We start from the raw sequence: 19,134 nt of genomic DNA on the forward strand, positions 1-19,134 counted from the left end.
AAGCATTAGACTCTTTTAATGAATAGTGTGAAGAGTGGAAATTACATGTAAATGTAAATAAAACAAAACTTGTGATTTTCGGTGGTGGCACTTCGAAAAATTCGAAACTTAAATTTACCTATTCTGATAAAATCCTGGATATTGTCGACACTTAAACGTATTTAGGAATTGTACTTCACAGGAATAGAAAAGCAGCATCAAGTCTTAAGTCCTTTAGTGACAGTGCATCGAAAGCAATGTACCGTCTGATAAAAATATCAAGAAATTTAAATTTACCTTTGGACTGTGTATTATCAGCTTTTGATACGATGGTATTACCAATATTAACTTATGGTTCAGAAATCTGGGGCTATGAAAATTTAGAAATTATAATTATATTATATTATTACACACCTCAAATTCCTCAGACTTATCAAAGGATTGAGAAATTCAACTCCTCTTCATATGATATATGGCGAATTAGGTAGGCTACCATTAAGAATAAGAATTTGTAAACGAATGATATCTTTCTGGCACAAATTAACAAATTGGTGTGTGTAAACTTTCACAGCAGTTATACCAATATTTGTCACTTAATAGGAACAAGGCTATTGAATCAACAAATCCCTAGGTTAGATGTGTTATGAATATATTAGACAGTATTGGATTATCTTATGTATTTAACAATCCGTCAATTTGCACAACAAAGTGGCTAGTGTCAGGAGAAGATCAAATACTTAAAGATCATGTTTTCTGAAATGGAGAAGTGACGCTAATTGTAGTTCTAAAAGGATTATATTATAAACAGTTAAAGGACGCTCCGGTTCTCGATAAATATCTTCTATTGCCAAAACGAATATCATTTCCAATACTACGATTTCGAACCTGTAATCATGATTTACCTAATGAGACTGGCCGATGGAAAAATATTCCAAAGGAATATAGACCTGTAAATAATGTAATTCTCCATCTATTTCTGATGAATTTCAATACTTATTCAGATGTATTTTTTTACAAGAGAGAGGCAAACATTTCTATCACCATATTGTACTGAATTGCCAAATATTATAAAATTTGTAAAACTCTTATCAACAACGAACACACAGGATCTAAAGAATTTATCGAGATTTATTGTAAAAATGTCCATCAGTATTCAAAATACTAGGAAATCACTTGTTATTATTAACTGCCTTTTTGTCTGCTGTTTGTACATAAACCTAATTATCCCCCGCCCAACGAAGTTGGCGGGGGATATAGAAACGGGCTCCGTCTGTCCGTCACGTTTCATTTCCGGAGCATAACTCAGAAACCGTTCAATATTTTTTCATGAAACTTTTCATGTCTGTCAGGTACATGCTCAACTTAATTTTACCATGGCAACAAGTTGAACTTTTGGAAATTAATGAATTCTCCTTTTAAATGCCAAAAAATACAACTTGATACCCATTTAACCTGACTAAGGAATCTTATAAGTCATAATAAAGTTTTTTGTGTGACTACATTTTGTTTTTGTCATCATTTTGAGGTATCTCCATAGTAGGGGAAACTGTGCATGCCTTCTACCAAGTTGTCAGTATGTGCTTCAATAATGGTTGAGTGTAACTTTTGTTTAATGACTTCATTATCAATTCCATCATCCCTACTTTTGCATTGATAATGACAGATGAGTGTGCGATAAGATGGCATACTTCTCTTTGAAACTTTTTACAGTTTTCAGAACATGTTGATCTGAAGACTTTTGTGCTGTAGAGTTTCAACATTCACATTTATAATATTGTCTTGTTTTTGTTTTTTACTTTATCATATCACATGATATGACCATATTGTTAAAAAGCCACAACATAAAATGTGTGTGGCACTCGTGGCAGCCTACTTCCTCGCAGTGAGTGTAGTGTAGTGAGTGAATATCCTCTGTGTATTTAGATCTGGCCATCTGTGTACTAGAACTGGCAAGTTGCCATTATTACTGCTAGCATGTATCCATTGAGCTGCTAATTGCTTACGTTAATATTTTATCTTTGTTGTAGCTTGGGTCTCCGGTCAATTTAGTGATCTGATTGTTCATAAATGAGTATCGTTCAAGTACCTTGTGAAAAAGGTTATCAGTTTATTGTTGTGCTTTGTGTTTGTAAATCTTTAAACTATCGGTTGGTTTATTTTTGTCACTGAACCTTAATGCAACCGTTCTGTGTATTTAATTGTTTTTCGTATTCATGTGTGTATTCATACCAGCTCTAAATCGTCTTTTCTTTACGATTCAGGGCTAAGCTTCACTCTAGCTTTGGCAGTCGAACGGTTGACTGATCATCGTGACAATGAGGTAGCTACATGTCTGGATCAATACAGTTGTCAAGGCTATACTTGTTTACTTTTGACATATTTCTTAGAGTCCGTTGAACTTGAATGGTAGAGATCCTGATTAAGAAGGGTACTTAAACACAAATACAGGGACGTATTACATTGGACTTAGAATTAGCAAAACATGTTTAGTTATAACACCTGGGAATATGGAACTGTCGGACTCTGGGAAGGTCGTTTGATTTCCTTGGCACGGTGATCTGCACTGTCGACTGTTCCGCGACAACCTGGAACTATGCATTTTCTTGAAAATCAATTATCTGTGCTTAGATCTTAACGTTCTACATTTAAGAATGCTGTAAAGACAACGATGCGCAAATGACAATTCATACATTTGTTTGAAGTTCAGTCATAATACATTACATGGACATGTTCATTGAATCCCAGAGGAGTACATCTTTGAGCATGCAATTTTAACACATACATAATTCAAATCACTAACACCGCCAGAATCTAGTCTTTTGTAACTAATGAGTCTTTAGACATAGTGTGGCAGATACACATTATTGTATGATAGTCATGTACATTTTAGTTTGTATTATTGTATTGTACAGTCATGTTCATATTAGCTTGTATTATTGTATCATACAACCATGTACATATTAGTTTGTATCATTGTTATACTGTCATGTACATATTAGTTTGTATTATTGTATCATACAGTCATGTACATATTAGTTTGTATAATTGTTATACAGTCATGTACATATTAGTTTGTATTATTGTGTAATACAGTCATGTACATATAAGTTTGTATCATTGTTATACAGTCATGTACATATTAGTTTGTATAATTGTTATACAGTCATGTACATATTAGTTTGTATCATTGTTATACAGTCATGTACATATTAGTTTGTATTATTGTATCATACAGTCATGTACATATTAGTTTGTATCATTGTTATACAGTCATGTACATATTAGTTTGTATTATTGTATCATACAGTCATGTACATATTAGTTTGTATCATTGTTATACAGTCATGTACATATTAGTTTGTATTATTGTGTAATACAGTCATGTACATATAAGTTTGTATCATTGTTATACAGTCATGTACATATTAGTTTGTATTATTGTGTAATACAGTCATGTACATATTAGTTTGTATTATTGTGTAATACAGTCATGTACATATAAGTTTGTATCATTGTTATACAGTCATGTACATATTAGTTTGTATCATTGTTATACAGTCATGTACATATTAGTTTGTATTATTGTGTAATACAGTCATGTACATATTTGTTTGTATCATTGTTATACAGTCATGTACATATTAGTTTGTATTATTGTATCATACAGTCATGTACATATTAGTTTGTATCATTGTTATACAGTCATGTACATATTAGTTTGTATTATTGTGTAATACAGTCATGTACATATAAGTTTGTATCATTGTTATACAGTCATGTACATATTAGTTTGTATTATTGTATTATACAGTCATGTACATATTAGTTTGTATCATTGTTATACAGTCATGTACATATTAGTTTGTATAATTGTGTTATACAGTCATGTACATATTAGCTTGTATTATTGTATTTGTAACACAAGGAACAATGGTCATTATGCTCCTTCTCTTTGCTGATGATGTTGTCATTTTTTCCTATTCTGTAAATGGCTTTCAAAAAGAGTAGTCACTTACTATAAATATTTAGGTCTTATGTTCTCCTCTAGATTGTCATTGTCTATGGCAAGTAAGCAATTAGCTGTTCAGGCTTCGAAAACCATAATGCCTTTTTATAATTTATTCAGGAAAAATAGTTGTGTGAACCATTTTTTAAGGCAAAGTTATCCGTATACTTTTGCATGGTTCTGACATAAGGGGTGCTTAGTATTACGCTGCTCATATTTCAAATGTTTTCTAGGTGTTGGTAAGTTTGCCTGAAACAAGGCAATCCTTGGTGAAACAGGCCGTGGTAATATTTTGGTAGCCAGCCAATTAAGAGTAACTAAGTATTTGATTAAATTACTTAGAATGATGCCTGATAGATACCCACATCAGTGTTGCAAAGTGTTAAAGGTACTTGGTGATAATGGTAAAAATAATTGGATTTCAGATGTGAGAAATCTGTTATTTGCTAGTGGCTTTTCATATGTTGGAGTTATTTTTACATTCATTTAAGCAAAGACTAAAGCATATATTTTGTCAACAGTGGCACCAAAGTATTTCTGAATCACTATATCCTAGCAATTACAGCAAAGTAAAATCATTGTTACAAACTGAAAGATATTAAACTTGTTTAAATGATAAAATTTTAATCAGAGCTTATTGTTGAAAACTTCGAGTGTCATTGCACAATTTTAATGTAAATGTATGTCGCAGGTCCAAAGACGGTGAAATTGTGAACTCTATTCGTACAAACTGTTCATCCGGAGGAGTAGAGGATGAATACCATGTCTTACTTATCTGTGAAACGTATTCCCATTTAAGGTATAAATTTCTCACCATGTTGCAAGGTATTTAAGACCGACAGTTAATGATAAAACTGCTAAACTCTGAAAATTCTGATATGATCCATACTTTTTCTGTTTTCTTAAAACATGTCTTTATAATGAGGAATGTGTAACTTGATTTAAAATCTAATCATGTACATCACGTGACAAATGTTAATATCCAATCTGCATTGTACTATGGACCTTGACGCCTACATTACTGAATTAACCGTGGAAGGAGTGGAACACCCAAGCAGGTATAAACAAACGTCAGGAGAATAAACCAACCATCATTGCTAGATTTTTCCCTCGCAAGGGATAATTATTATCACTCAACGGCTTTAAAGGATTTTTTTATATAATATCAATGCTCGCTTATATCTCGGTTAATTAAAAGAAAAAAAATTATATGATGATTTTAGATTTTTCAATTGTGTTTTAAATAAGTGTGATGTCATCACCAACTTAGATTATTCAAGGCGGTGCCACTCAGGATAAAAGTAGTGTATAATTGTTGTCCCCCTAACAGTGGCACGGGAGTCCATTTAAATTGAAGTATATAACATCAACGAGTGTTTGCGTTCCTTGGCTGTAGTTTGTGCATACATCCACTTGCTTCCATCCTGCGTTAAATAGGTTGGGATATATGTTTGTTGGTCTTCCAAAACACGATTCCATCTTGGGGTCAACAAAACTTTTATTCGTGCTTTTTTTTTAAACACCACTGTAAAACAACAAAGACAAGGCTGCATCTTGAAGGCGTTAGTTTGCCAACCTGCCAAGCCGCTAGCAAACGGCGAAGTCCTGCCTAACCCAAAACAAACAAAAATATATATATGCTTAGTAATCATACTCATGTTAACAGCTAAAGAGTGAGACTGCATGAAAGAGCTAAAAAAACTTGATTCGCAACAGAAACCTTTTTATTGCTAAATTTTGATACAACATTCAGACAATTAACATAGGTCTGTTGGTCAGAATAAAAAGTGTCCTCCCAGCAGAATTAAAAATAACCACTGCTCTGTTTGGCCGTAACATATTCATACATGTTTTTATATATTAGCCTTAACGTGAGTTGTGTGTTGCTCTAGGTTCTGTGCATGAGAACCAAAGAAATAACTAGCAGGTAGCTGTTTCATAACAGGGTTACATTTTAATCTTTGTAAATGTGGTCAGCGAAATGATGAAGTGACTCGAATTTAGTGTGTTTTAGTAAAACGAGAAAAATGACACATTGATGCACTAGACATAAGTGATGGGTGAGACTAAGTTTCTCTAAACATGTGATGTGAACACTTCGGTTTCTGCGACCATGCTTGTCACAAGAGGAGACAAAGATTAGCATTCAGACACTTTTTTGTCACAGTAGCATTTCAAAACAAAAGTGATGCGATTACATGAGTACAACGTCGTCTGCAAGCAAATGCGTAAATACTTTATGTTTTTCAGGAATCAATTGTCTTACATCTGCACTTGAAGATGTGGTTTCACACACCAGTTCATTAATGTTGAAGGTAACATAGAGGGCAACAAACAGAAAACACAGCCTTGAAGTAATCTAAGTGGACTATCAAAGGTTTTAGATGTGTTGTTTCACCTTTATGTGAAAACAATAATTTATAACAATTCAGAAACAAATCCTTATGATATAGTCGGAATCGTACAATGGACTCTGCTTTTGGCAGAGATTTCTTATGATCATGGAAAGGGTTTCGTCGGTATCATAAAACCATACAAGGAACCCTATTAGTAATAAAACGTTTCATATAATCTGCCGACTAACCTAGGATGTAAACAGGTTGATATTTGTTAAGTATCTGACTCAACAACGATCTCAAGTTCATCTTTTGATTGCAGTCCTGTTGACAAAAATAGACATCTTCTCTGTCACAGTCCCAAGCGTAATTGATAAAGCAGTTATAGTCTGTAGCTTCTGCTGGACCACGATGACCAGGAGCATTTGACGGTGTGGACCGACCATTTATATTCGGGTTTGCTTGGGCGGATTTTTGTATGGACACCAGTTATTTTTTCAGCTACATCTGCAGAACCAGATATATTTTTACATTAGTACTGTGAGCCAAAAGATTCTATTGGAACAATCTCTTTCAAAACAATGTATGACAAAAAAATTAGATAGTATACAGAAAATGTCAGACTATAGAATCAAAGTAATTAGATAACAACCCAAATGAATTCTAAGGAATCCTTATTTGGAAATATTCTTGAATATTCATTGGAATTTTTGGAACAAGAATTGGATTTGTGTTTGGAATGAATGAGAGCCTTTTTTCTGATGACGGTGAGTCTGTGTGTATCACCAGTTACATCAACGCTGGTAATGAGCTTCAGTATTATCGGAAATACGCTCATTCTGCCGACATTAAACCACAAGACGGTCTGCAATAAGCATTTATTTCGACACATGTCAAAAGTTCTGAGCAAACAAAGTATGAAGACTGTATCTGCTTTCCCCACTATTCCCGCCAACGCATGTATAATACACATTGTAAGTCTACACTTATTGGCAAATTGGCAAATTTCTCTCTTTGAAACTGAAACAAGCACTTTTTTTGCTGAGACATCAAATTTTACAAAACATATTAGAATATTGTAACTATGAATGGCAATCCCAATCTCTTGCTTTGGCTAATGTTAGGCTATGACTCTAACATATGATTACTTAATCATATAACATTTATTAACACAGTAACTGTTGGCTAGGATCCTGAAGGCCAATGACGAATAAAGAGACCACACAATTAAATAATCAAATGCCAATACATTTTTGTCACAGAGACACACGACCAAATTCACAATCACACATCCACGAGCAGAACCGCAAAGTACAAAGGTAAAGCTTGAACTTCTAAAAGCGGCAAACAACAGAACACAGACACAATATGCCAGATACCAATCTGGACTACTCCAAATGTCCTGACCAATGAAAACAAATGGATTGAATTAACTCACTTATTTATAAAGAAGCTTAAATTCCAGTGACCTACATCATCACAGGAGGGGGTGATTTTAATTAAATAAAAACGCAAAAACACATTTGCATAATCATGGTTAACCACATCTTAAATTCAAAAGTTAGTCATTTCATACTTGGAAGATTACACTGTTTCTTTCATGCTGATTGGCTGAAGGGGTAGTCACCTGATCTGATAGTTTGAGTTCACACACCTGTGAAAGGACAAAAATAGTTCACACGAAGTGAACAATTTTTTGTGAAATTGATCGTGTGACCTTTTGTCGGAACTACTTTCCGGGGTTTCCCTGAATTCTCGATCGGAGTTTACGATCAACTCATTTTTCTATTTTCTTTTTAATACCTGCATTTGTCAGCAGTATAATTGATTTAGTATTCTTGCCTGGTCTTGTAACATTTCATCTGACTTATAAATATATAAATGCTTTGGTTCTGGTGATTGATGTCGAAATGTGGGTACCTTAGGTTTGGTAACTGACAATCTGGGTAATGCAGAAGGCTGCAGTGTTGGGGAGTCTTCACATTCTCCGAAAAGCTCTGGGTGGGTTTGACTTGGCAGCGCTTCCTGAAACAAGTCCTATTCGCTGTCTGGGCTGCGTGTAGAGGGGACAAGGGCCTTCGGCTGATGATGTGCCTAACCAGCCTGACTGTGCCAGGATCACCCAAACCCTCTTTGCTGCATTTTCTATTCTAATCTGTACATAATATTAATGTTATTTATAAAGCGCAAAATCCACATCACTGAGGGAAATGCTCAATGCGCAAATTCAGCATATGTACATATATACTACAGAGAGAGGACAGAGTAAACATATACACATTCAGTTGTAGTGTTCAAAAAGGAATGTTTTGAGTCCAGACTTAAACACAGAGATACTAGTTGCAGCTCTATTCCTCCGATCCCCTGATATTCCCACAAGTAGGCTATTTCAATAGTCCAAACCAGACAGGGCTGCTGTAGCATCAGTTGTGAGGCGTTACCATTCGGTGTCCCATTTGAAACATATACTGTGAACGTAACACTTCTGTTTTGTAACGATTCGGTAATGAATACCTCCGTATTCTGTTTTATACTTTTTCGCTCTGAGTAAATAAATACGTTGATTCATATATGTGTAAGCAACGGGTCAAAACTGTGCGTAAACGCACATTTACCAAGTGGAATACAAGTGACGAATTGATTACCAGTATTTAAAACATGTATCCTTTGTCTTTAAACCACGCATAATTAAATGAATTGTGAAGCAGCACTTGGCACTGACGGAACTTCTTTTTTACCCGCACCATTTTCCTTACTGATATGACTATGTCACGAAAGATATGTGTCGCCACGTTATTCGATAGATGCGATTTTAGGGTGTGTAAGAATCAGATTACTGCAATCGTGCCTGTCGTGTATCAATTATGTTACCATGCGTCGTATTCGCTCGTAAAATACGTGACACGCACTCGTAATCTCTATATCACTGTTGCAAATGAAGACATGTGGAGGTCACTACATGCCTGGAACAATGCAGGGTTCAAAGATAGTGTTACAACTTATGTATTTCTTTGTGTCGGTTTACGTAAATTTGAATGGTCTAAATATTATTGACAAAGAGTCATTGAAACATAGATACAGGAACATTTGACTGTATAGCTAACTACACCGTGTTGTGATCCAACACACACCGACCTCCATGAATAATAATGTGGATAGAAGAATAAAGCTTTTAGTAGCTAACTCTTTCACAATGCAGACAGCTTTGGAGCTAAAATGAGTGAGTGAGTTAATCTAAAGTCACATCAGCAATATTTCAGCCATATCGTGACTGGAACAAGTTATGCATTTATTTCTTTGCTGCTCATGTGTATTGTAACAGTTTGTACATTATATCGAATCCTATATGTAGGAGCATGCAATTTAAACACGTATTTAATTTAAATGACTAAGCAGCGTCAGAATCTAGTCTATTGTAACCAATGAGTCGCTGGACGTACTTCCCACCATACAAAGAGATATGTGAAATGTGAATCGATGACAGCTCTCCTCAACAAGCATGTGTGTTGGACGTACCACATTCAGCAGTATTCCAGCTATATGACGGCAATTTGTAAAATAATCGAGTTTTGTCCAGACAATCCAGTGATTGACATAATGAGCATATATGTACGCAGTTGGAATACGATGGCATGCAATAAACCTCGTCAACGATTCTGACAAAATGACCCATGCATTAGCCTGTTCCGGCAGACATAGATTCTTGGGGACATGTAATCTTTTCCTCAAATATATTTGCTGGAGAAGATATTCTTTTGTGAAGTATATCTTCTCAACAAAATGCGCATTATACACATAATATTATTATTATTATTATTGTAACGTTTCTGAATGCAAACGTGTGGTAATTTTGTCACTTGACTTGCAGCTAGAATTACATGAATACATGAAGGTCTTTGTGATCAAGTTAAGTATATAAAACAAACTTACATTGTGTTTATGGATTCTAACATAACATAAGTTAGTGTTTCCATTGATTATTTCCAGCTCCAACATTGCAATTTTGGAAGTGAAACATTTGTGGATTTTAGAAAGAAAGCCTTAAAGTTTCCTCAAACAAATACACGCTGTATGGAAAGTCGTGGTACCGACCTAATTTCAATAAAAGAAATATCACCAGTTAAGAGTAAATTTAGAGTAACCGCAAATATAACGGGTTAAATTGTTTATAGAGACTATCAAACCAATTTATTTACCCCGAAAAAAACGATTCGGAACAGTATATATTTTTTATCTAAATAAGGAATGCAATGTGTACATTTATAAACTGGATTTTAATAAATTTGTGCTTTGTTCGTTTAATTATCTGTACCAGGCATTGAAGTATATCCAGGTTAATGCAATCTTAACAATGCAACACTGCATGTTCCCGTAAAAGCTTGTTAAAAGATAGAATTGTTCTGTAACATTAACATCTGGGAAATATGAAGCACATTGATATGTTCGTGTCACCATTCTGGATCTGTACTGTTGACCTCAACACCTACATTCAATGAATATTGTATTATTATACATTTGACTCAGATGTGCAACTGCAACAAAGTGTTTATATGCTTTGTATATGATGAACAAATCATTTAGTATTTTCTACCTCCTTACAACACAATGTCATCGTATATTCCTTGCAGAAATTCAACAGCTTTGTGCCTTTAACAAGCCGATGGAATCAAACAGTATTTATCCCCTCACTTCACCACCACAATGCCTGTTATCTGCCATTTTTGCATACAACTTTAAAATATTTTGATATTTCAGTTGGCGAGTGTATTTATTACAGCATCCACAAGCATCAGTAAAGAAAGTATCGTTTCCGATTTTGACGAATTATTATTTTGGCAAAATGTGCCTTTGCTCTTTTTCAGGTGAACGATTTCCTTGCCTTTGCATGTGTTTGTGCCATGTGCCACGGCTGGGGCAGGATACTCGAACCGTTTCACTTTAAATCAAAACAGCAAAATACAGAGTGCGGTATCATCCCGCTGTCATACTGCTTGAGTACTGTTGGGTGCGTCATTAAACAAATAAAAACAGAAGCTATGCAGAAAGCTAGTCGAGGTTTGTTTCTGTTTATTTTTTGTTGTTGTTGTTGTTTTTATTTGTTTAACGCCGCACTCAACAATATTTCAGCTATATGACGGCGGTCTGGTAATAATCGGGTCTGGACCAGACAATCCAGTGATTGACGTCATGAGCATCGATCCACGCAATTGGGATACGATGACGTGCATCAACCAAGTCAACGAGCCTGACCACCCGATTCCCTTAGTCGCCTCTTACGACAAGCATAGTCGCCTTTTACGGTAAGCATGGGTTGCTGAGGACCTATTCTACTCCGGATCTCCACGGGTCAGTTGAGGTTTGTGCTAAATCTGAAGGTTGATGCCAGCCCATTCCATCACTGGACCACCTCCACATCGGCCATTCTGTTAAATAGTAAACTGATGGTGGTGCTCCAGATACGGCTAAACGTGCCTATTAATTGTTCCTCTGTCTCTTAATGCCCCTCCATAATGACTACTACGGGGATGCAAATGTTGCAAACAAAAACATGTCTGCGAATACATTGATTTTATTTGGGTAACCGGCAATAATTTCTTGCAGGTATAAAGACAAACATATATAAATCGCAAAGAACAAAGTATGAAGCGTGGTTTATTTCATGATAGATAGACATACAAAAGCATGATCATGTATGCGCATTTCATATCATGTTACAATTAAGTGTTTCTTTTTATAACAACATGATATAGCAATAAAAATACATTTCTGATAACATCAGTGTTCTTACTCTGCACGATAGAAATAAAGGTTTTCATTGTAGCATATTTTCAAAAAATATTTTACAATCAACTTGTTTCTCAGTTCAGAGTAGGAGTGACCTACATTAAAAAAAGTGCAATTCGTCTTCAACAGCAAAATAAGCTTGCATGCATACAGTATGTTACATTATACATTATAGCTTTATGTCTGCCAGTCTCAACAGCAAGCTAAATTGCAACACATAAATATTGAATAAGATTTCTCAAATGTTGACGAAGATCACATATGCATATATACTTTTCAATATTTAAAAGTGATTTAAATTAGTTTGTAGTAAAAACACTTAAGATTTGCATGTAAGGATGCTTGCTATAACTGAAAGAGATGATCATGTAATCTTTGATTAAAAAGTGCAGTGAAGGCTGCTTGGTTTCCTATTTCCTGACTAATCCAGGCAAATAGAAATTTAAACAAAATATGTTTTTTTGTGTTGCCAATGTATTACGACCGACACGATCCAATAACATAACATAACATAATGTTTTCGTAGCCTATTGTTTGCTTAATGTAATATTCTGCACTAATACTTACTTGCCTTTGTGATATCTACAAACTGCAAAGGTACTCTTCCACATTTCCCTAGAACCATATTACAAGTTGATTTACAAATCTTTAAACTAGATTTGCAAAATGTAATATGTACAGATTCAAAAGTAAAGTGCCCCATATTTCAGAACCATAACATAGATTAGGTGTGATCATACAATCAAATATATTAAATAGATCTTGACAGCTGATGTTACCAAATTTCCGTTGGTAATTATCAACTGAAAATATTGCCTTATTTGCTTGAGATACAAGACAGGTCTCAGCTTTGCTCCAGATTAACTTAGGTTGAATAAAACGTTCTTGTACATTAGTCTTTCTCTGCAATGGGAACAAGTCTCGGACATTGCTATAAGACATCATCAGCAAACATGAAGGATCACGACTCCTTAATAGAAGAGGTAACGATAATACATTGACCACCCTCACTTTCCATAAGGCTACATAGCTTGCTTATGAATATGATAAATATTTGTGGACTTAAACATCTTTGGCGGATGCAAAATGTTACAGGTCAAAAACTTGCAGGTTCTAACACAAGCATAAACATTATTATACAAAGATTTGATTATATCCAAACATTCGCCCTTAATACCATCTTCACACAAAGAGTGCAGAAGAACATCTTATCTGAGAGTGTCTAATGCCTTCGAAAAATCAATGAAAGGAATTAAGCTCTGCCTGTTTTCTTACCAATGTATTTTTAGACTCTAGCCTGTAATGAAGAAACATATTGTCAATGGTGGAGTTATGAACTCTAACATTAACTCGTTGTTCATTTATGATATTATGACTCTCACACCAATTCCGTAGACGGCTGTTCAAACTAGTCGTAAATACTTTACAGGTTGAATGAGAGAAATACCTCTATATAGTTGTTGGGGTCATTGTCACAGCCAGACTTGAAGAGACGACATATTGATACCCTTACCCCAGCAACTGGTGAATCTACTACCATCACAAATGTGATCAAAATTGTAAGATACGGTACAGTATGATGACGAGAAACTTTTAATAATTTTGCAGCAACACCATCTTGTCCTGGTGATTTGTTATTTGCAGCATTTATTATAATAAATAAAACTTGTTGATCAATGGATCTTTCTGTAAAAGGAAGCAAATTAGCATCAACATCAGGTGGAAATACAATAACTGGTTCAACAGACAGGCAGGTATGAAGTGATCCATTCACTGCTGATTACATGTGGACTGTGCAATGCCACTAGACATAAACACATAAACTATTATTAAGTCTTTGATTGGCATTTAGAGTGATACACATAAGAATGAGAGTTAATGTATGTCAACTTCTTCATTATGAGGAACAAAACTTTTCGGTGTATATGCTTACTCCTTCATCAGGTGATTGGATGCAAGGAACTAGTTAGCATATATATGTACCTGTAAGAACAACAAAAGTAATAAGATCACTTAGTGGGAACTTAACAACGGAAGCCAACAGTTTATAGATGCTCATAGATGATTTGCAATGGAGAAATGGAAGCCAACAGTCAACAGTCAATTAGCTCTTATAGGTGATTAGCAATTATTCGGTAATAGTAATGACTTATAAATATACTGCAAGACACTGTCCTCTCCTTTAGATACTTTCTGAGATGATTCTTTTCCGAAAATGTTGCCAACATACAAATCGGTGTATCTGCAAATGGCAGCGTTTTCCGAGAACAAATATTGCCGCAAGGTCCCTATATGCTGAAAGAATTGATTACAGTACATGAAGAAAATGGTTTCCTTAATTTCCGTACAAATTTTTAATCAGTAAAGAAAAGAAGGAAATTCATATTTTAAATACATTTTCACAATATTGCCGCAAGGTCCCTATAAGCGGAAATAATTAATTACAGTACATGAAGAAACTGGTTTCCTTAGTTTCCGTACAAATTTATAATCAGTAAAGAAAAGAAGGAAATTCATATTTTTAATACATTTCCACACGTTCATGCTGTTTTCTAAAACGTTAGGTGGACATACTCTGAGGAACTCATATAAGTAAATAAAACCTGCAAAACACTTGTGATCATCATGTCATCTGCGCTAGCTGGTTACAATGTGTGAAGTCCATTTCTAAAATAGTCCTAAAAGCGGCGTGTGAAGCCCGTTTTCTGGAATATTGCTGCAAGCTACATAAAACTACCATCATTTACTCACTCTGCACTAAAAGCAGAGAGTATGTTGTACTATTCCGACTTCATCATATTTTTTGTGTATGAATCACGATCAAACAATGAAGAAGAACGCAAATGATTTTTTAAAAAATACATTGTGGAATCATTACAAGGAAAATGTATGCAAATTTGCAGTTTTATCATGAAATGTGTATAAATATCCCAGAATACATTTTAAGAGAGCAAATGACCATTGTCGCAACGCAAAGGTGAAATTATTATGTTTTATATGGTCGCATGCATCGATGGTGACCTAACTAACTTTTTGTTTCATTTCAATGTATTTCGCACTTTTTTCATAATATGGTTTATAATAAATAAGATGATAAGTGCAATTCATATGAAACATTCAAAAAAGCAATTGCACGAAAGAATAGATGTATGTATATCAATCCTAAATGATGATATCCCAAGTTACAATTAGTAATTACTTATTTGTAATTCATTGGAACCGCCAAAACCATCAAACATTCTGCATTACATTTTTACAACTTTGCTCATCTAACAAACGTTCTTTTAAACTGAATAAATAAAACGTACATATTTTAAAACAGCATTTGTTAAATCTACCATAAACTATTCGTATGCCATGGCTAATCGAGAACATTCTTTGGAATCAACTCTTATTTAACGAGGTTGTCTAACCGGTCAGATTCACTTTCTCCCTATTTCTTTCTTGTTCTGTGCGTGTGCGTGTGCGTGTGCGTGTGCGTGTGTGTTATGCTTTCACGTTACGCTGACATAAGTGAATACTGTTGAAAGCGGCGGTAACGACCTCACTTACTGAAAGTAACGAGAGTACAGGACCCATGTTTGGTGGAGTATCAATTTTGGTATAAATACTTGTGGTATATACTTTATTTCGATCCCGGACGGATGGCACAGTCATCAATACGATCCTTTTGAGCTTTTAAACTATTATTCTCTTTGGCAATTCTCTTTGCAAAGAAGTGTCCCAAGGCAATATCGGGATTTGTTAGTCATGGGTTCAAAAGCGTAAATTGTCTAGATTACGATCCTAGCTCTGTCAGTTTCTTTCGTGTCTATTTAGCCGCACAATATTTAACAACAATATACCCTGTACAAAAAAGACGACAATGTTCCAATTATTTGAAAGCACTTGTTTATGAACTGAACAAAATTAAACCGCTGATATTGTTTTGCCGAATTTGCATTCACATTGTACAAATTATCATACAAATGAACATACAAAAAAATAGAAGGCACCAAAAGTAAATGTAACTCGATTATTATTTACAAAAATTAATGGATCGTTAATTGTACAGCTAGTCTTACGTATATATGCAAATATAAAACAGGCAGATGCACTTAAAATATCATTAATCCAAATAGTACCATTCAAATCAGGCAAATAATTGTCATCGAGAAATGGCCTTTGTAAATATTTGTTTTAAATACAACTGCATGGCATGCAATGCTTTTTCTTGAGTAACAGGGTCCACACTTTGTATTGTATGGGTCGTATAAGCATTGCTCAAATCATGAGTTCATTAGTGTATAACACTCATCGGTCCCGATCATTTAGAATGTAAGGATCAGACCTTTCAAACGTCTCTTGACAATGAAAATTCATCATAACCCAAAAACATACCTTGGCTTAAGAGAAAACCTCTGGTTTTGACATTAATTGTCACTCACGCTTATGTGATACCACTCCGTACTGAACGTCAGTTCCCTTATGTACATATTTAACTGACATAAATTGCTTTGTCTTCTTTCAGTTTTACAACAGTATATGTACGTGTGAGCAATTTAAATCATAAGAAAGGATAAGTAAGGGGTCACCGTGCACTACACAGATAACAAAATGAAAACTCACAACGACATTGTCTTGTTTTTAAAGACAGGGCTCTAACGAGATAAACAATGTTTTATGTTTACTGGTTAATCCAAAGGAATCTTCAAACAATCAATCAATTCATGCATTGCATTTATTAGTTTCACAATAATACTTGCGTCAGAAGGGTGATAATTTATTTTGGACATTATAGTGCCAGAAAACAAACTTTGAGATGAGAATTTTACAAAAATATTTCTCGGGCATCGGGGCGTCACTAAAATTCTTTGAAGTTTTAATAATTTCCTGTTTCACATAAAGCATACTCTGTTATCTGTTATGTATGCTTATCAACTGTCATTGGATCAAAGAGCCAATGTTTGTCCAGTTGTGTATGTTAGTATTCTTGGTGGGGAAAATATAAGTGAAAAGCTCACTCATCACATCAATAGAAAACAGGCTTGAGGCTGACATGACATCAGTCTAGAATGCTGTAACGTAATCAAACAATAGTTAATGTGATATATCTGCTTCCATGACAACTGAACATACTGATAAGTGGAGCTAATGGGGTAAAAAATTAACTGACACAACATTTTTCTTACCCATAATTATCTAACTAATCAAATAATATGTACAGTTTTCGAAATTTAGATATGTAAGATATGTCACTCTCCTGTTCTATGTTTTCTTTCAAGGGTGATCAGTTGTTATGTTTTGTCATTGATCCAAATTGTGGGTTATAGCGAAACATGTAATATCGTTCACTGATGTTTGTACGTCTAAGACTATTAAGATTTCCCCTGGTATATGGAAACAAGCACGAAAAACGCTTTTGCTAGCATTTCTTGTTTAAAAAGTAGTTGAAATCCCAAGGGACTTGTATTTTCAGACCAAGTAAAGGTATATTGCATACAAATCAAAATCCACCTGCTACCGACTCATTTGGTCCTAAATGTTGTCATCAACAGGCGAGATTGACGTCAGAAACCCGATTAACTAACCTATCTGATTGATTGAATATGTTCTCATTATATCACAACTGATTCCTAACTCTTCGCCTATGATGACCATAACAATAATACCTACATCCCAAGTTCAGATATACAATTATGATATAAAACGTCAACGCCAGAACAAAAACAGGTTCGATCATCTGACGAAACAGATTCGATTAGGCATAATAGAGATTAAAAATATGTGAATGGAAATCACTGAAAATCAGCGAAAAGTGTGAGAATGTAGCACCCGCTTCTCACACAATTTGCACAAAAAGGTATGTGTTCGTTGCCTGACGCCACACAGAAGTACGCCCTCCATTCGACAACGGTAAGAAAACAAACCCAACAATCACGTGATGGGCCACAAATCCAGACTAAGATAACATCTTGCAGCTGTTGGATTTAACTCTAACACATGTTGATAGGATAACATAAAGCTTAGTGAATTAGACTATTGTCCTCACATTTTGTGTCTAATGAGATGAACCAGATTGAAGAAGACAGTTAAAACTTGTTAACTTGATAATACTTCACATTGGGTGTAATATGTAATTCGAGACAAGCGGTATGCTAATGTTATACTTTAGTGTCGAGGTTTTTTCTGTCGCCATCTCAATGTGACATCATTTAATCATATACAGTTCATGATGTTAGGGTTTACGAGATCCCAGTGTATTCTCTAGCTCGGGGGTATTCTAAAATACAGCATTCAAACAATACGACCTTCTTGCATTCGTGTCTGTCAATTGCTGATAAAGGGTGACAATTTAAAATTGTACAGTGAAACCCATTAACACGGATGGTATCAGTCCCAGGTAAATCGCCCGCATTATCGAATTTCCGAAATTTGTTTTATCCAGACTCTATTATTTCGTTTCAGTGGTACATTCAGGGCAACGTTATGATGTACATGGACTGTGATACTTCAGTTAAGGTGTAAATTATTTTATAACCGCTTCCTCACATTAGGATATTTTGAGCAGGTCAGTTATCAGTTCCCAGCAGATAGCTGTAATAACCACCAACATAAATGTCAAGTAAGTAGTCTTACTTTGTCAGCATGTTTCTTATTTTTTTCTATTTCTTTTTTTACTAATTCATTTGATTGTGTGATACATTTTATCAATTAGAAAGGGGCGATTGGGTAGCTGAATGGTTTCAGCGTTCAGTCGTCACGCCGGGCTCGATTCCCCACATGTGTACAATGTGTGAAACCCATATCGGGTGTCCCCCGCCGTGATACTGCGTGAGACCATACTCTCTGACTCACACTGTTTCTAAGCTATCTGGTAATATTCTCCTAAAATATTCAAGTAAACGTTTGTTGTCCTTGATATTATTAGTTACATGTCTATTTTTCTTGGTGGCAGTAATTATTTGACGAAAAAAATGTTACTAGCAGTAAATCCATCTTATCAGTATCATTTTCATTCACAATATGTTCAAATTGGGACCAAAAACT

The sequence above is a fragment of the Haliotis rufescens genome, unplaced genomic scaffold (assembly GCF_023055435.1).
Source record: "Haliotis rufescens isolate VD_foot unplaced genomic scaffold, xgHalRufe1.0.p SCAF_8, whole genome shotgun sequence".
Taxonomy (NCBI): domain Eukaryota; kingdom Metazoa; phylum Mollusca; class Gastropoda; order Lepetellida; family Haliotidae; genus Haliotis; species Haliotis rufescens.